Below are 17,983 nucleotides of genomic sequence, written 5' to 3' on the forward strand. Positions count from 1 at the left end.
GTAAACTTTTCTGAAGACAGTCAGTTCCCCTCAGAAACACATTCATATAAACACCCAAATCAACATTGAGGATTTTCTTCCAATAATTCGTGCATCATGAACAGTGAGTGATCTGCCTGCTACAGTATTTTTCTCTGTGCGTCCGTCTTCAACGTCTCTGGCCTGTGTTAACAGGCGTTTACAGACTTTATATTTTCACATAAATTACATTTTTGAGAACGATTGCATTGAAACGCAGTTTGTGCAAGTCCAGAACAGAGACGAGTTGCTTGTAATAAGACAAAAAACGGCCGGTTGCCGATCGCAGAAGTTCCAGGGGAAGCTCCTTAAGTTCGCCATCCTACACACACGTGACTGACTGCTCGCTCCCACCAACAGGAGGAGGAGGGTCGTGTTGCTCTCTACACTGCACTCAACCTGAGGGATTCCTACACTTTCAGTCTTTGAGGAGACATGAAAAACAGCGCATACCGCAGGAACGGTATAATGGAAAATATTAGCGGTTTTGAAACCGTGACATTTTCAAATCGCGGTATACCTTGAAACCGGTAATTGGCCCATGCCTAATACAAACTGAAAAGAATGTCAAAACATCCCACTGCTGTATGATGTGCAAACTACATATTTTCGGCTGGATAAAGCAAACCAGCTTCTCTCTAATAAAGTTTTGATGGTTGAGGATTGCAATCAAGTTAAAGACAATTGCGGTACGTACAGTAAGCCCGCTTCAGTCTGATATATTGATGCACAAACAAATCGATGAGCGGTCTTGACGCACAGATCATTCATTGTATTTATGCAAAGACACATTAGCGTGCATTCACTTTGTTCCCACACACATTCAGGATAATGTTTTGATTTGTCATAATATGTTTTTTTGTTGTTTTTTTTATGTGTGTGTGTGCTTTGGCGTGCACAAATGTAACAATTATATTAACTTCTTATCATTTGGTTCTTTGGTGTCCTTTTGGAATCTCCAAGTGTCTTTTTTTTGGAAAGACATCTACATTTTTCTTGAAATAAGCTTAATAAAATGAAATAAGCATAAAATAGAGTTTTGTAAGAATTACCCTTCAACCTTTTGGTTTACTTTGCTGGATTTAGTAAATAATGACAAAATGAACGTGTTAAACGAGATAAATGGTAAATGCTTAATTTCATGATAAGTGTGTGATTAAGTCGGTTTAATGTGATTTAAGTTGAAATGATTCTTACAAACAAGTTGATTAAACTTAAAAACCGAAGGCAGCAACTGAACTTCAGTTTTTAAGCTGAAACAGGTGGACTTCATTTTTCAGTGTAAAGGATTCTGTGTTAGTACTGTGAGCACTTGTTAGAATGAACTAATCACAGGACTTGAATCAAAGATATCTGAAATAAGAGTAACAAAGATAATTGATAAGAGTTTTTGATGCACTTAGCAGCAAGAATACTACATAGTCATGAGCAGAATTGTATATTGTTTGTCTTCTGTCTGGGAAATAATCTGTACTTATTACGTTTGGATGGACAGTGATTTTGTGGATGTAATTGGATGGACAGTAATGAAGGTGTTCTCAGAACAGGATATTCAGTCTCTTCCTGTCTCAGTGGGCAGTTTTGACCAGCCTAAACTGCAAAGTAAACCAGATTTTATGCTTCATGGTAGGTTGTAACCATGAAGTGTAGAGCGTAATGGCTGTTCTTTGTAGTGCATTGATTTGAAATGCATCTGCCAAGATAAAAACAAAATAGATATTTATCACATTTGTTGTGGAAGCAGTGAAAATGTTGGCCAGGCGAAAATGAACTACTGGTCTTACTGAGTGTGAAATAGCTGAAAAGTGAATAGCTTTCATAAAGACAATCAAAAAATGAATAAAAGTGAGATACCAAAGACCTAAAACCGTCTGGACTTTTCTGTGGCGCCCACATTAGATACGACCAGATGGTAGAGTAATGAGCACTTTCATTTGAAAGGTCATCAGAGAGTGGCCTAATTTTGAATAACCCATTTAATACGGCTGGGTAAAAAAATACCATATATCTCGTTTCACAGTTAATTGTGTGAACTGGCTTCCTTGCAACAGTGAGGTTGCAATTAAAACAAGCTAAATCCAGAAGCTTTTTAGTTCATTAGTCACCCTTAAAATTGTGAAGTATACAGAAGTAGGCCTATGAGTTTGAAACATGACTGACTGCAAAAGCTGAATGTATCTATTACAGTAGAATAATCAGGAAAGATAATCTTCTTGGCACCTCACTGCGAATACTGAAATACATTATACTGAAATGTCAGATGAAGATGAGATGCTTAAAAATGCTTAAGTAGAGATGCTTAAAAACTTACACTTGAAAAAAAAACTACCACAGAACTTTTAATACTAGTACTTTTAACAAAATATCTAATAAACAAACTGTGCATCAAAGATGTCAATGCATAGACATTATTAAATAAATATTACATAAATACATTTTTATTGAAGCAATGAGCTGAATTCTTTCATTTCCCTCCTGATGATAATGCCAGATTAATCCAATAATTTCCTGAATGACAGTGAAGTGTTCATGACACAAGAGAAATAGCGTGGGTTAGCAATTTGTTTCTCATGAACAACGATCCTTATGTAAATATGATTTCATAAATCCAATAATTCCTTGGCTGAAGTCATTGTAAATAGCCAATAAACTCATACCTATGACCACATTCGGTTTTTACATCGCTTGGCAACCATAAACAGCCTACAGTTCGGATAATAAACTATATTACTTGTTGGAAGAATGTATCATTCTGGGGCTGTACAGAAGCATCATTAGAATCCTATTTGTTTAGTAACCATGATCATTTAAATTAGGAAACAGAATTTTTTTTTCAAATCTTAAATCAAGAATTAAGATGGAAAGTTTTCCTGATTATTATGCATAATTGTCCTACGTTTAAGTATGCAAATACAGTGTCTTTAATCATATTGCTTCCCATAGTGCCTAAGAACACCACTTATTGTGCCATAATAAAAATAATGACATTGTTTTGTATAAAACAAATTTGAGAAGAAAATAAATTGTAATCGTAATAGCCTATATGTCCTAAATGCATATGTAGTTTTGTGTCAGTAAGAATTCTTTAGAATCCTTTATGAATGTTCCAAATGATGGTAACATTTGGAATTGGAGTTCTGTCCACATTTCTTAAAGCATTCCATTTTTAACTAGAACTGAGAACTGAGTTCAGCCGAGGTTTGATAGAGTGCGTGTTAGATCCTGTACCTGCACGATATGCCGCGGCTGAACGGAGAGCGTGGGGAAGTTTCCTCGGCCGTGGATCGGGACACACTCTCCCAGGATGGAGTCCAGCCGCTGCACCTGCTCCCAGGACAGCACACAGCAGCGCCGGCTCTGCGCAGACGCATCCGCGGAGGACATGGCGAGATCAGCCCGGTGGAGACTCGCGTCTGCTCGGTGGATGGCAGCTGGATGCCCCGACTATACAGAACGCCAATTCGGGATCAAAGCGTGGACTTTACAAGTTATTTTATCAACGCAAGAGAATCCAGATAGTTGAACGACCTTCAGCTCCCCACAGTCGCGCTCCTCACTCCAGGCCAGCCTTCATTCGCGGAGTCTGGGAGAAGCCTACAGATGCATTTAAACCTGACACATTTACATACGCCGCGCAATTGGTCAGCTTTATGAATAATTAAAACTGAAGCCCTGTGTGCCCGCCCACCTCACCTACGTCACAAATCCCGCTGCGCTCATTGGCTGTAGGAGGAGCGTGCGGTGTGTGGAGCATGTGTTCGGCTTGTGGTAAACACAGACCAGTGCTGCGTTCAGCTCCGACAAAACGGTGCAAAACGTGTTTTAAACGGAAACGGTGGTGCGTTGAGCACGCTGTTCTGATGAAGCAAGAGTGCAGCTATGGCAGCGGAGAAGGCCATGCTTTGTGTTCAGTTTGAAGAATTTTCAGAGCCTCATGAAATCGGTATAAATACGTGTTTAATACGGCAAAATACACTCAATGTTACAGTCACTGCCCTTGCCCTCCAGAATGTATACTTGCTCTTGTGAATTTATTTGGATGTTAATTGCATTGTGCAGCTGTCTCTTTAATACCGCGTGGTTTATATACGTTGCTGCTGATTGGGCTGATATGTTTGACACACCCACCAAACAAGAGAAAACACATCTCAAACCCTGTTGCACACCGTTTCCAGGAAACATGTCGTTCAAACTGGAAACCGTAGCAAAACGGTGCACACCGGTTTGAGCTTGAACTTGCCCCTGGTTTCTCAAAGCTAGTGTGTTTATTACATAGCATGTCCAATAGTACCCCTGTGATAATACATTCACGTTGTGTTTTTTTTAATTTTTTATATCAGGAGTCACACAAAACCTTAAGAGTTTGATTTACAATCGATTTTGCTTAAGTAGCCTATAAACACTCTCATGAAAAATAGGTACAAAAGCTGTCACTGCGGCGGTACCCTTTCAAAAGGTACACTTTTGTACCTTAATTACCCCTAAAAGGTGCGTGCATATAAGTACCTTAAAGTACATATTAGGACCTAAAAGTGTGCATATTAGCACCTTAATGGTACATATGTGTGCCTGACAGTTTTCTGAGAGTGTGGGTTGTACAAAAGTGTACTTCTTTCATTGCTTTTTAAACTGGTTAAATGTCACTTGTCTCTGGTTACTGTGCCACCGTGACACAATCTATCAGTTGTTATAGTGTTATAACACAGCACCTTTTCTAAACGGGTTATGTGTGCCTGACAGTTTTGTAACTTTTTTTTCTGAGAGTGTGGGTTGTACAAAAGTGTACTTCTTTCATTGCTTTTTAAACTGGTTAAATGTCACTTGTCTCTGGTTACTGTGCCACTGTGACACAATCTATCAGTTGTTATAGTGTTATAACACAGCACCTTTTCTAAACGGGTTATGTGACCTGTTATCTGTTTCTTCAGACAATAATTGAATATGCAGTGTTTAGTTTTGCATAGCATGGGAACTCGGCTACTTCAAAAGGAAGTGAAACAGAAGAAAGACAATATTTGTTCACATATGCTGGAAATCGGATATGTTTTTATGTGACGTTGGTGCAGTGCTCTGGGTGGTTTCAAGCAGTCTAAACTGGAAATTCTCCATAATAATTTGTATAAACAAAACAGTTATTACAACCGAGTACCGCAGAGCATAATTCTATGAATATGACGCATGTAGTACACGAAGGCAATTTACAGAAAAACACAGACGTAAGCTGAACAGGGCAATAAAATGAAGAGTGTGAAAAAGCATAAAAATATGACACTTGCGTGAACTAAACAGGAGATGATGAGACTGTTTTATTGCTGTCTTGAAAAAGTTTTTGATCTGCTCTGTTAAAGTATTTTGTTAGGTAACATAAACAGTGCTCAGTGTGGTCATACGCAAATTAAATGGTTTTATACAAATTTAAAAATATATTTATTTATTATGACTGAATCAACAGCCAAATGAAAGTCATTTTAAGGGTCAGCTCAGGTAGAAACAACTGCACATGTTTACAATATTATGCCTCTTATAAAAACAATTTATTGCCTTATTAATTTGACTCCTGTACGTCTTAAACTCTGCGTCTGGTATATATTTGATAAGTCTCACAGGAAGTTTAGGCCTTTTATATCCTGATCAAACAGTAAGGCCCTTACCTTTGCAAACATCCTTTAGCGCCGTATAGCAAACAGAGAATGTTCTCAACTCAAAACGCTGCTTGTATATGACTTTTATCCTGCTTCTATTCCATCATAGAAATGTGATCTATAACTGCTGGGCATTTAAAAGACGTCATCAAGCCGTCCACCCTGTTAAGTGTAAAGTATCATGTGAAGGAGCAGAAACGAAACTCTGGCAGAGAGTACAAAAGAAAGGCCTTTTAGAAATCTCTCATTGTGATGATCTCTGTGTGCTCATGAGGAACAGGTTAAGGAGAACACTAGTCCAGTCAGGCTGTCACAGCACATTCAGATATACATGATTGATTGATTGATTGATTCACTATCTTTTGTCGTATTTTCGTGCTGTACTGAATCACAGTTATCCAACCTCCTGTATTTTCAGTGCTGAAACCTTTGTCTTGTAGTTTGTGCTGCTTTAACACAGCTCTCAAATACTGTAAATATCTTAGAAAGTAAAGTAAACCTACAAAGATTCATGTTTTCTTAGATTGTTACTGAGAAATGTGTTTGGATAAAGAGGAGTCTGTGCACTCTCAGAAAAAAAGGTACAAAAGCTGTCACTGGGGCGGTGACACCTTTGTACCTAAACAGTCCGTATTAGTACCTTTAAGGTACATATTAGTACCTAAAGTGTACATATTAGTACCTAAAAGGTACAAAAGTGTACCTTTTGAAAAGGTAGTGCGCCAGTTACAGCTTTTGTACCTTTTTTTCTGAGAGTGTGTGGTTGTGTTTGATGTTTGCTTCATAAATCTATTTGAGAGATGATCCTGGAGCACACACACACACATAAACAAACACACATTTGCCAATTTTTTTTAATTAAACAAAGCATGTACAGAGTTATGTTTACCGAAGTAAAACATACTTTCCATAACCTTAGCAAATACAGTGCAAGGTAAATATTACTGCATTATTAAAACCAACTGTCAAATCAAGAACACTTTTCAAACAACATTTCGCATAAGTTTATTAGGCATGAAATTATAAAACAAAACTAAACAAACGTATGCTTTGTGGATGTTAAACATTACTGGATAATGTCCATATTTAATATGATGAACTTTTCTTGCGGTTTTATACTTCCATTAAAAACCACTGTGACCCCAGTCCAGAAAAAGTGAAGCTAGTTCTTAAAAGAAGGCCTAGCATCAACATGTCACTTCTGTTTTTTGTTGGTTTACTGTATGTTTTATAAGTAAAATACAATCATACAGTGGGTATAGAAAAGCATCACCCCCTTTAAAATAATCAAATTTAGTTGCTTTTCAGCCTGAAATGAAGACGGACACAGTTTTTGTTTTATCCAGCTGTATTTGTATTTAAGTGTAACTTATGACATCCAAGTGAAAGATATAACACCGACATGTCAGAAAAATAAATAAATTTAAAAAAACAGAATCGCTGAGATGGTTAAAGGATCAACACGAAAATAGCTGAATATTATTATTTTCTATATATACCCACTGTATGTATACAGTTGCGTGATTTTAGTGTTCAGATATTTTGGGGTCACTGTATGTTACCTGTTAAAGGATTAGTTCACCAACAAAAACAAACAAAACAAAAATTCTGTCATCATGTACTCACAAAATCAATTTAGGCTTTTATTCACAGCTAAACATTGATCAACACACATAGAGCACATCAAATATGATAAACGAAAGCTCAAACATGCTTGCTTGACGCGCAGAAACCACTGACATTTGTTCTCTCATGTCACACAAAGCATGGTTGACCATATTTGATCACAAAATTAATTCAGTTTTTTCAGAAGACCGATTAAACTGCTTGATTCATATGGATTACTTTTATCATGTCTTTATGAACTTTTTGAAGGAAAAACCCCACACTGTCATTTTAAATTCCATTGTATGTCGGCTATATATGAAGAAAAATTGACAGCAGAGTTTAGAAAATTAAATATAAATACAAAGTGTTATACAATAGGACATTTTTTTTTTACAGTTTACTCCGAAACATTGATCATTTCCCCCTCTGCACTTCCTTCTTGTGCTCACAGTCTGTGAGTGTCATTCTAGTGATGAGTGCACACATTCAACAAGTTCACAATGACATCAAACACTACACCTGTCAGATCTGTTTACTAAACAAAGAAACTATGAATGTGACCCAGACAGGTCTATGAGGCAGCTGTCTAATTTTAAGAAAATAATCTTGGTAAAGACAACGGGTGTCCAATCCTGCTCCTGGAGGGCCGGTGTCCTGCAGAGTTTAGCTCCAACCCCAATTAAACACACCTGAACCAGCTAATCAAGCTCTTACTAGGTATACTAGAAACTTTCATGCAGGAGTGTTGAGGCAAGTTGGAGCTAAACAGAAGAAAAATTGACAGCAGAGTTTAGAAAATTAAATATAAATACAAAGTGTTATACAATAGGACATTTTTTTTTTTACAGTTTACTCCGAAACATTGATCATTTCCCCCTCTGCACTTCCTTCTTGTGCTCACAGTCTGTGAGTGTCATTCTAGTGATGAGTGCACACATTCAACAAGTTCACAATGACATCAAACACTACACCTGTCAGATCTGTTTACTAAACAAAGAAACTATGAATGTGACCCAGACAGGTCTATGAGGCAGCTGTCTAATTTTAAGAAAATAATCTTGGTAAAGACAACGGGTGTCCAATCCTGCTCCTGGAGGGCCGGTGTCCTGCAGAGTTTAGCTCCAACCCCAATTAAACACACCTGAACCAGCTAATCAAGCTCTTACTAGGTATACTAGAAACTTTCATGCAGGAGTGTTGAGGCAAGTTGGAGCTAAACTCTGCAGGACACGGCGCTCCAGGACCGAGTTTGGACACCCCTGGTATAGACTTTATGTAGCTCTGCCCCTTTTCAGCACTGCGCTCATTGTCTTCTGTCTTCCGGTTTGCACAGCGTGAAGGTAAAGTTGTACGAATTTATGAAAACCGCTTGTTTTAAAGGGGTCATATGATGCGATTTCAATTCTTCCTTTCTCTTTGGAGTGTTACAAGCTCTCGGTGCATAAAGAAGATCTGTAAAATTGCAAAGACTAAAGTCTCAAATCCAAAGAGATATTCTTTATAAAAGTTAAGAGTCAACCACGCCTACCTAAAACGGCTCGTTCTAACACGCCCCCACATATCTACATCATTATGTGGGAAGATTTGCATAAACCCGCCCAAATGTTCACGCAAAGAAAGAAGGCGTAACTTTTATTCTTGCTGTAGTATTGTTGTTGCCGCCGCCGCCATGTCGTGAAGGCGCTGTGTGTTTCGTTGTGAAAGCAAAACTACTTTGTTTGGTCTTCCAAAAATGGACACGACTAGAAGTTGTATTTACAACACTGTTCCAGAACACTTCAACCCAAATATTCAGATGTGTGCAGCATATTTTATGGAGGACTGTTTCCTGATCCTGGGAGAGTAACGTTAGACTAAAATGCAGTTCTGACTCACGTAAGTACGTTTTCTTTGATCATTTGCCACTGATGATTCAAACGTGAGTTTTGAGCAGTGTAGAGTAGCGCTTGTTGTTTGTCATTTCTCCGATCACAAATGCAGACATGGTTTTATGTTCTGACGCATAAAGTCTATAAAAGTGAAAAACACAAAATTGTCTTTATGGCAATCATCCTCCCAACATCTGAAGAGGTTTTTCCTTGCCACGTTCACATTTCCTGTTGCAAAGAAGACAAATAAAATCCCTTTCATTTCAGTTGTTTCTCCGAGACATAAATGAAATCAAATGAAGACACAGATTTGCCAAAATGGTTTTGGTATCAAACATCAAGAGATCTCAGTATAAACTCAAACATTTCTTATCAACTGATCTGAGCTGCTTGCCACATTCTTAAAGCTCTGAACTCCCTCTGCGAGTCAGCAAGTGTCTTGTGCGTATTTTTATTTAAAAGGTATTTTAGGAGATACTTAGCCACCAACAGGAAAACTTTGGCCAATATTTTGGCAAGGTTCACTTAAATGTATTACGTGAACATTCTATTAACCCTTTCCCTGCCAGCAAAACCCGGAAAGCCAGAAAATTCTGTCAATGGTGGGGAAAGAGTTAAGATTAATAGAATGTTTGTTCAAAATGTTATGGTCTTTAATTATGTTCTCAAAACATTAGCACAAAAACATCATAATTAATACATCATATTTGTACAGAGAACATTTCAAATAACTTTTCCATAGCATTTGCAAAATGTTCAAATTTAACATTCTCTAACACTTGCATATCAAAATTAAATAAGTAAATAAATAAATAAAAAACTGGAACATTCAGAAATATTTTTTTATAACAAACTTAATGGGAGCATTAGCAAAATGTTAGTAGTACATATTTTTGTTAACTCTTTCGCATTTTTAGCAAATTGGTGGCTAATTTGTATGAATTTTTACAATCTCATTGATAAGTTTTCATATGATTTTATGCCCCAGTGATGGGGTGGGCCTTCATTCTTACTTTGTTCTAAAGGTTGGATGTTTTTGTAAGATTCACGTCATTTGAATTCATACGAAATCTCCACTTTGTAAAATAGTTAGGTTTTCCCATGAGATTGGGTTGGAAATGTTGCCTAGAAAAATATACTTTACAGTAACAGGCCCCTATCAGCGGGCTCTCTTACAGGCACCGGTCAGACTTTGTTAAATCGTTCAGGTCAGTCTCAGGAGAGTTACGATACTGTTGTTCCTGGAATGAGCTGCTTCCCAGCCCTCCGATCTGCTATTTACATTCGCTACAACTCTTACACAAGACCGTACACACCTACGCACGTCAACATGACAAATGGACATGCCAGCCAGCCTGTGTGTGCATGGTATGGAAAAATAAGGTTGTTTATGTCATTACTGTGAAAATGTGAAGTGGGATATCAGTAGCGTAGGAAGATTAGCCAAGGTTTGGGATTCAGTCTGATCTGGGAATTGAAATTTGGCTCCACAGGTGAAAAAAAACACGCTTAAAAGTATGGAAAGAAAGCAAGAAGTGAATGGGAGACGATAAAGAGAAGAAGCAGAGACACATGTGAAATGTGTGTTTGGGGCTTTTACAAATGACACATCTTGGAAACATCCCAGTCAAACCTCAGACAAAATGTTCACTAATTGATATAATGTTAAAATATCAATCTACTTGAACTTCCAAAATCTGCTTTGTAACTTACTGAAAAAAAAAATAGAAAGCCACATGTGAATCAGAGTTTATCAAAAGTGATGATAAACATGACCAATAAAAGTATATGGTGCACATAGTCATACAAACAAGACAAAACACATTCAGGGTAAAACACATGACTAAAATAAAGCAATGAACATTAACTAAATAAGAGAAAATGCAACACAAAACCCCCTACTGAAAACAGAAATGAGTGAGTGAAAGTGAAGTGACATGTGGCCAAGTATGGTGACCCATAATAGGAATTAGTGCTCTGCATTTAACCCATCCAAAGTGCACACACACACAGCAGTGAACACACACACAATGTGAACACACACCCGGAGCAGTGGGCAGCCATTTTTGCTGCAGCGCCCGGGGAGCAGTTGAGGGTTCGGTGCCTTGCTCAAGGGCAGCTTAGTCGTGATATTGAAGGTGGGAGAGAGCGCTGTACATTCACACCCCCCACCTACAATTCCTGCCGGTACGAGACTTGAACCCGCAACCTTTTGGGTTACGAGTCCGACTCTCTAACCATTAGGCCACGACTTCCCCCAAAAGAGAATACCAAAATTCATGCAGGTACCTCTATGAATGTCCTTTTACTGTTTTTAACAGTAAATTGTATGGTCATTTATAGTTTTTACTTTCAAGAACCATACATTTGACAGTTAATTTGCATATAATACTAAACCATGTGTAGTAGGAAAAGTACCTTACAGGTAACCAATTAACAGATTAGGGTAACGTTTTGAGTCTTTTTTTGCTGAGAAAATTACAAACATTTACATTTTACATTTCACTGCCAATGCATCTGTATTCACTTCACACCACATTTCCTAATACTGTAATTTTTAGGTATATTTATCCTTATTCACACAATATAACAGATAATTGATATGTTCTTTTTGTCTCTTGTGTTTTTGGCGTTTGGTAGACCAAGACTATAGTTTTCACACATTTTACTCCACTGAATATTTCTCAGCATCAGGTTAAGTTTAAAAGTCAATTTCTCTTTCCATCTAATTTGGCAATGTGGATGCAAGCTCTTTTATGTGAATGTGTGGGACTTCAGATTCATTAGCCTCTATAGGTGAATAACTTGAAGAATAAAAAAAGTGCTGTAACAGTAAAAAACTATTGATCATTTCCACTATTATGCATAGGTGAAAAAAAAAATCAACTTTTGAATACACACTGAACCTTTGGGACAACATGCCCCAATGTTATTCCACTATACACGGCAGTGGTTCTTAATTCCAGTCTCGGTGTGTGTGTGTGTATATATATATATGACATTTATACAGTATAATACTGCATTTATTATAATAAGTTACTATTTATTTAATTAATATAAATTGTCATATTAAAGTGTTAAACTACAAACCCAATTCCAAAAAAGTTGGGACACTGTATATATTGTGAGTAAAAAAGGAATGGAATAATTTACAAATCTCATAAACTTATATTTTATTCACAATAGAATATAGATAACATATCAAATGTTGAAAGTGAGACATTTTGAAATGCCATGCCAAATATTGGCTCATTTTGGATTTCATGAGAGCTACACATTCCAAAAAAGTTGGGACAGGTAGCAATAAGAGGCCGGAAAAGTTAAATGTACATATAAGGAACAGCTGGAGGACCAATTTGCAACTTATTAGGTCAATTGGCAACATGATTGGGTATAAAAAGAGCCTCTCAGAGTGGCAGTGTCTCTCAGAAATGTATATTGCAATGTTTAATATGAAAATAAACACAATTTGGTTGTTACTTTATCTGATAAAGCACATGTAATATAACAAAATTACATTTATTTACGTATATTATGCAATGCTCTGTCACGCTGTGCCTACTGCGTCAGAGCGAAGGAGACGAAGGAGAATCCAGAATAATAAAATACTTTATTTAGCCACACCAAGGAAAGCACACATAGGACACTGGGATAGAAGAACATTCAATACTGGACCGCAAACTCAAAACAGGAAACAATTTAAATACACATGACATGACATGACGTGTGTGTGTGTGTTTGTGTATATATATATATATATATATATATATAATAAATATATATATATACGATTTATACAGTATAATACTGCATTTATAATAATAGGTTACTATTCATTTAATTAATATAAATTGTAATATTAAAGTACTAAACTACATGATAAATGTATATCGCAATAAGTGTTCGACCGATGTTGATTTATATGTTATATTGGAGCAATAACAAGACATGGGAACAATAGAACACAATCAGGGCAGGAACATGAACACCAAATAAGGCCATAAACATAATATGGAGCACGTGGGGGAGGAAAACACAAGACACAGGACTGACATTACTCCCCCCTCCCGGAAGGCGCTTCCACACGCCCCACAACATCCAATAGGGAGGGGGGTGGGCACTCTGGAGGCCTGCCGTCCCGTGTCTGTCCTGAGGGGCCTCCAGCGGTACCTGTTCCGGGACCCATGGCGGAGCAGGCAGACTAGGAAGCCACGGCAGAGCAGGCAGACTAGGAAGCCACGGCGGAGAAGGCAGACTAGGAAGCCACGGCGGAGCAGGCAAACTAGGAAGCCATGGTGGAGCAGGCAGACTAGGAGGCCATGGCGGAGCAGGCAGACTAGGAGGCCATGCCGGAGCAGGCAGACTAGGAGGCCATGCCGGAGCAGGCAGACTAGGAGGCCATGGCGGAGCTGGCAGTTCAGGAGGCCATGGCGGAGCAGACAGTTCAGGAGGCCATGGCGGAGCAGAGAGCTCGGGGAGCCATGGTGGAGTAGGGAGCACAGGAGACCATGGCGGAGTAGGGAGCTCAGGAGACCATGGCGGAGTAGACAGTTCAGGAGGCCATTGCGGATCAGACAGTTCAGGAGTGGCCTCCGTGGCCTTGGCCTCAGCACTTGGTCTGGCCTCTACGGCCGGAGCCCAATAACCCACCCCTCCAAAAAAAAATAATAATTGGGGAAAATATCAACCTCCGTGGGCCTGACTCGGGTACTGTGGCCCTCCCTGGGCTTGATTTGGGGACTGGAGCCCTCCTTGGGCTGGACGTGGGAACTGGAGCCCTCCTAGGGCTGAACGTGGGAACTGGAATCCTCTCTGGGCTAAACTCGGGGACTGGAACCCTCTCTGGGCTAGACCCGGGGACTGGAGCCCTCTCTGGGTTAGACTTGGGGACTGGAGCCCTCTCTGGGTTAGACTCGGGGACTGGAGCCCTCTCTGGGTTTGTCTCGGGACTGGAGCCCTCTCTGGGCTAAACTCTGGAACTAGAACCCTCTCTGGGCTAAACTCGGGGGCCGAGACTCGGGAGCCGACACTGGAGCTGGCTCAGGGGCTGGAGCCGACACCGGAGTGGATTTAGGGGCTGGAGCCGACACTGGAGTGGATTCAAGGGCTGGAGCCGACACTGGAGCGGACTCATGGGCTCGAACCAACAGTCGCTTCCTCCTTAAATTCCTTCCTTGATTTGGGGTTAAGGATTGTGCAGCTGTTAGCTGAGGGCTTGAGAGTGAAACGACCGGCGGGCTTGACTGAGGAACGGCTGGTGGGCTAGACTTCGGAGCGGCCGGCGGGCTTTCCTGAGGAATGGCCAGCAGACTTGACGGCGGGCTGGTTCTGGCTCGGAGCCGGACGCTCTCCAGACACCGTAGAGCCAGCTTAGTACCGTGGTGTCTGGGAGGTCCACGGGGCGATGGTATTTGGCCCAGTGCCAGAACAGAGAGTTGATGGTGGCATCATCCAATGCCATCGCCGCGGCAAGCCCGCAGAACTCCCAGGCATACTGGACCGAAGGGGAGATCCCTAAGGGCTAGGGCAATGAAACGTGCCACGATCTCCATAATTGCGGGGGATAAAACGAAAACAAAATCGAGGAGAAGGGACGCTGCTTACTGTTGTTGGTCCAGTATTCTGTCACGCTGTGCCTACTGCATCAGAGCAAGGAGATGAAGGAGCGAGGAGATATTTACATTTACATGAGGAGACGAAGGAGAATCCAGAATAATTATTTACATTTACATGAGGAGACGAAGGAGAATCCAGAATAATAAAATACTTTATTTAGCCACACCAAGGAAACCACATGTAGACCACGGGGATAGATGAACATTCAATACCGGACAGCAAACTCAAAACAGGAAACACTTTAAATACACATGACATGACGAGGGGATGACGAGAAACACCTGGGAGCAATAACAAACACCTGGGAACAATAGAACACAATCAGGGCAGGAACAGTAAGACCAAATAAGGGCGTAAACATAACATGGAGCATGTGGGGGAGGAAAACACAAGACACAGGACTGACATGCTCACAGAATAGGGATCAGTGAACACTTGACCCTGTCAGTTGGAAAGTAGCTCATGGAGTGTGGTCCTAGAAAGTATTTGGACTTAAGTCAAACTTCAAAATGTTTGCATGCCATTTCATTAGATAATAAAATATCAAACAAATGTTTTTAGTTTTTTTTTTTCAGAGCAAACATCTGCTTTCTAAGCTATTATGTGTATGTATATATATTTATATATATAGTAACGGGGTGAAGAATCACACGACAAGAAATCTCAATCAATACCCCGGAGGGTGGATTTATTGGGGTGAGGGGTGCTCGTGAGAAAGGTCCAGGTAGGTGCTCTGGTGCCGTGAGTGCTCTCTTCCATCTTCCCAGTGCAGAGGGTCCGTGCAGTGCTCCTCTGGGGCTGGTCGGTCACACGCTGCTTTCTGTGGGGAAAATGAGAGGGCGAGTTAGTGCTCAGTCTCATGGAGGAATCTCCTAGATGGCAGGGCTTGTGTGGCTTATGTAGCCGCCGCCTGATGAGGTGCAGCTGTGACTGATCAGCCTGTGATGATGATGGCCAGGTGCTCCTCGCTTGTTTCCAGGGCGACGCTGATGAAGCCTCGGGACGCTCGTCACAATATATATATATATATATATATATATATATATATATATACATACTCATGTTTACATTGCTGTGACGAAGTGTAAAAAATAGCGTCTCAGTATGTCGCATAACTGCTTTGAAAAAAATATTAAATAATAATATTGTTCTTGACCACCTTTGTCAAAGATTGTTGGTTCATTTCCAGTTTCATAATCTTGGGCTTTCTTTTTCCATCTATGTGCACTGTAATAAAATTGATTGCACTGAATGACGTGTCAGTCCAGCTCATTCTTAGTCTTAGATCATAAATTGAGTAATCTGTATCTTAACAACATCCATATCCAAACACAATAAGTATAAAGAGAGTATAGTCACACTATAAGTTGTGCAAGCAAACTAAACATAAATCATTTGACATATTCCTTGTTTGATTCCTGGACAAGGAAGGCCAGAGTGAATGAAAGTGTCTGATCAGGACACATGAGTGTGCAATGAGAGTGAAGGTTCTGTACTTTGTTTGCTTTCCACAAACAAGGTGCTGAAGCTCAAACAAGACGAGAGTAAAAAAATAATTGAATTTAAATTAGATTGGATGTGAAAACAAGTTCTCAAAATGACAAGTAAACAAAAGCAGCAAACTCAAATGAGTAATAATAATTTTTTTTTACAAAACACTGTCATGAATATTCATATATCACATGTAAGACAAGTTCAAAGACAGCAGAACTGATGAGCAGGTAAAAACAGCTCTGCCCTGCATGCCAACCCATGTACACCTGTGGAGAAAACTCAATCTACAGTGTGTCTGGAGAAAGCTGTCATCTGAAGAACCTTATACTTAATGTATTCATTCTGGATGGATGGATGGAAAAACTTGTCAGTAGACAGTTGCTGGAGTGTTTTAGTGGTTGCTAGGTAGTTCCTAGATTTCATAGATGGTTGCTAGTGTAACTGTGTGTTGTATTTTTTCAAGTGGAATAAATAGACAGACATCAACTGACGGATCAACTCTTTATTTAATCTTAAAGATAAAACAGCCTTACAGTGTGTGTTTTTCGTCATTTTACATTTTACAGAAAAGCCGGAGAAGAGAACAGTAGCAATAAAATTAAATACTAACAACACGAATTACAAAAAATAAATAAAAAATACCTGACATGATAAAAAAAAAAGTATCTTACAATGTGTGGTTTCACCCTTTTATATTTCTATAAAGTAAATGTTATATGCAATGCAATTAGCATGTGCTTCAAGTTCAAGGATGACACAGAAAGCCAATCATAATATTAATCAAAGTGAAAGCATGAAAATAATAAAACTTATATGGAAAATAGTGTTACAAATATGATTTAAAAGAAAAATTTAGTATAAAGATGAGTTTTAAAGCAAAGATTAAATTAGATTAATCAGAGCTTAATAGAAACCTACCTCTGTGCAGAAAGGGAAGAGGAGGTGGAGGTGCAAAGACAAGAAATTAAGATTAAAGTCGGCATGAAACGGAAGTTGCGATAGTCTTTTCTTCCCTATTGTGACATATATATCTAAGTGAAACGGCTTCTGGTATGTAGGGCGGGATTTCACCCTTCACCAGGAGTTTGATTGACAGGCGATCTGACCAATCATAATGCCGAATCCGCCATTTTGTCTGACAAACAACTCAAACAGGAGAGTTTGATTAATGTCAGTGGAATATGGTGTATTGACGTCTTTCCACGGTTGAAACAACATAACTCAAATGTTCATTCATGTTTATTTCATGCTATAACTAGTAGTAAAGAGGAAGAGCTGATCAGTTCACTGCTGCTTGAACTGAGGTTGACGTTAATCTATTAACTTTCCTGTCTGGTTTGTTTGTCGGACAAAATGGGGGATTCAGCATTAAGATTGGTCAGATCGCCTGTCAATCAGATTCCCGGCGAATGGTGCTACAAGCCTGGTCATTGGACAGTCAGTGTAGTCCAACCCCTTTTACATGTCTGACTTCATCAAAGACTATAGAATACCCAAGACGTGTCACTCGTATAGTTTTGAATGGGGGAAAAATACAACACTTAATATGGCCGCTCTATTGAACGAAGCCCTGCCTTCTGAGTAAAAGAGCCAATTGTTAATCGTAAAGTCAGTGCGTCACTGCAGCTGCCGTTAGAAGTCCCGGTTGCTATAGAAACAGTCAGCATCCTGGAGACGTGCGCTTAGGGCTGTGCATGCGCACTGGTTGGTCTAGCCTGAAAAATACGCTTTTTTGAC

At 39.5% G+C, this 17,983-nt stretch overlaps 1 pseudogene; it reads right to left on the reverse strand.

Annotated features, from left to right (window-relative positions):
• LOC107570995 (protein FAM46A pseudogene) overlaps positions 1–3,586 on the reverse strand; it is an 11,013-nt pseudogene extending 7,427 nt beyond the window's left edge.
• Between the last annotated feature and the right edge of the window lie 14,397 nt (positions 3,587–17,983).

The sequence above is a fragment of the Sinocyclocheilus grahami genome, unplaced genomic scaffold (assembly GCF_001515645.1).
Source record: "Sinocyclocheilus grahami isolate Dianchi unplaced genomic scaffold, SAMN03320097.WGS_v1.1 scaffold1532.1, whole genome shotgun sequence".
Lineage (NCBI taxonomy): Eukaryota > Metazoa > Chordata > Actinopteri > Cypriniformes > Cyprinidae > Sinocyclocheilus > Sinocyclocheilus grahami.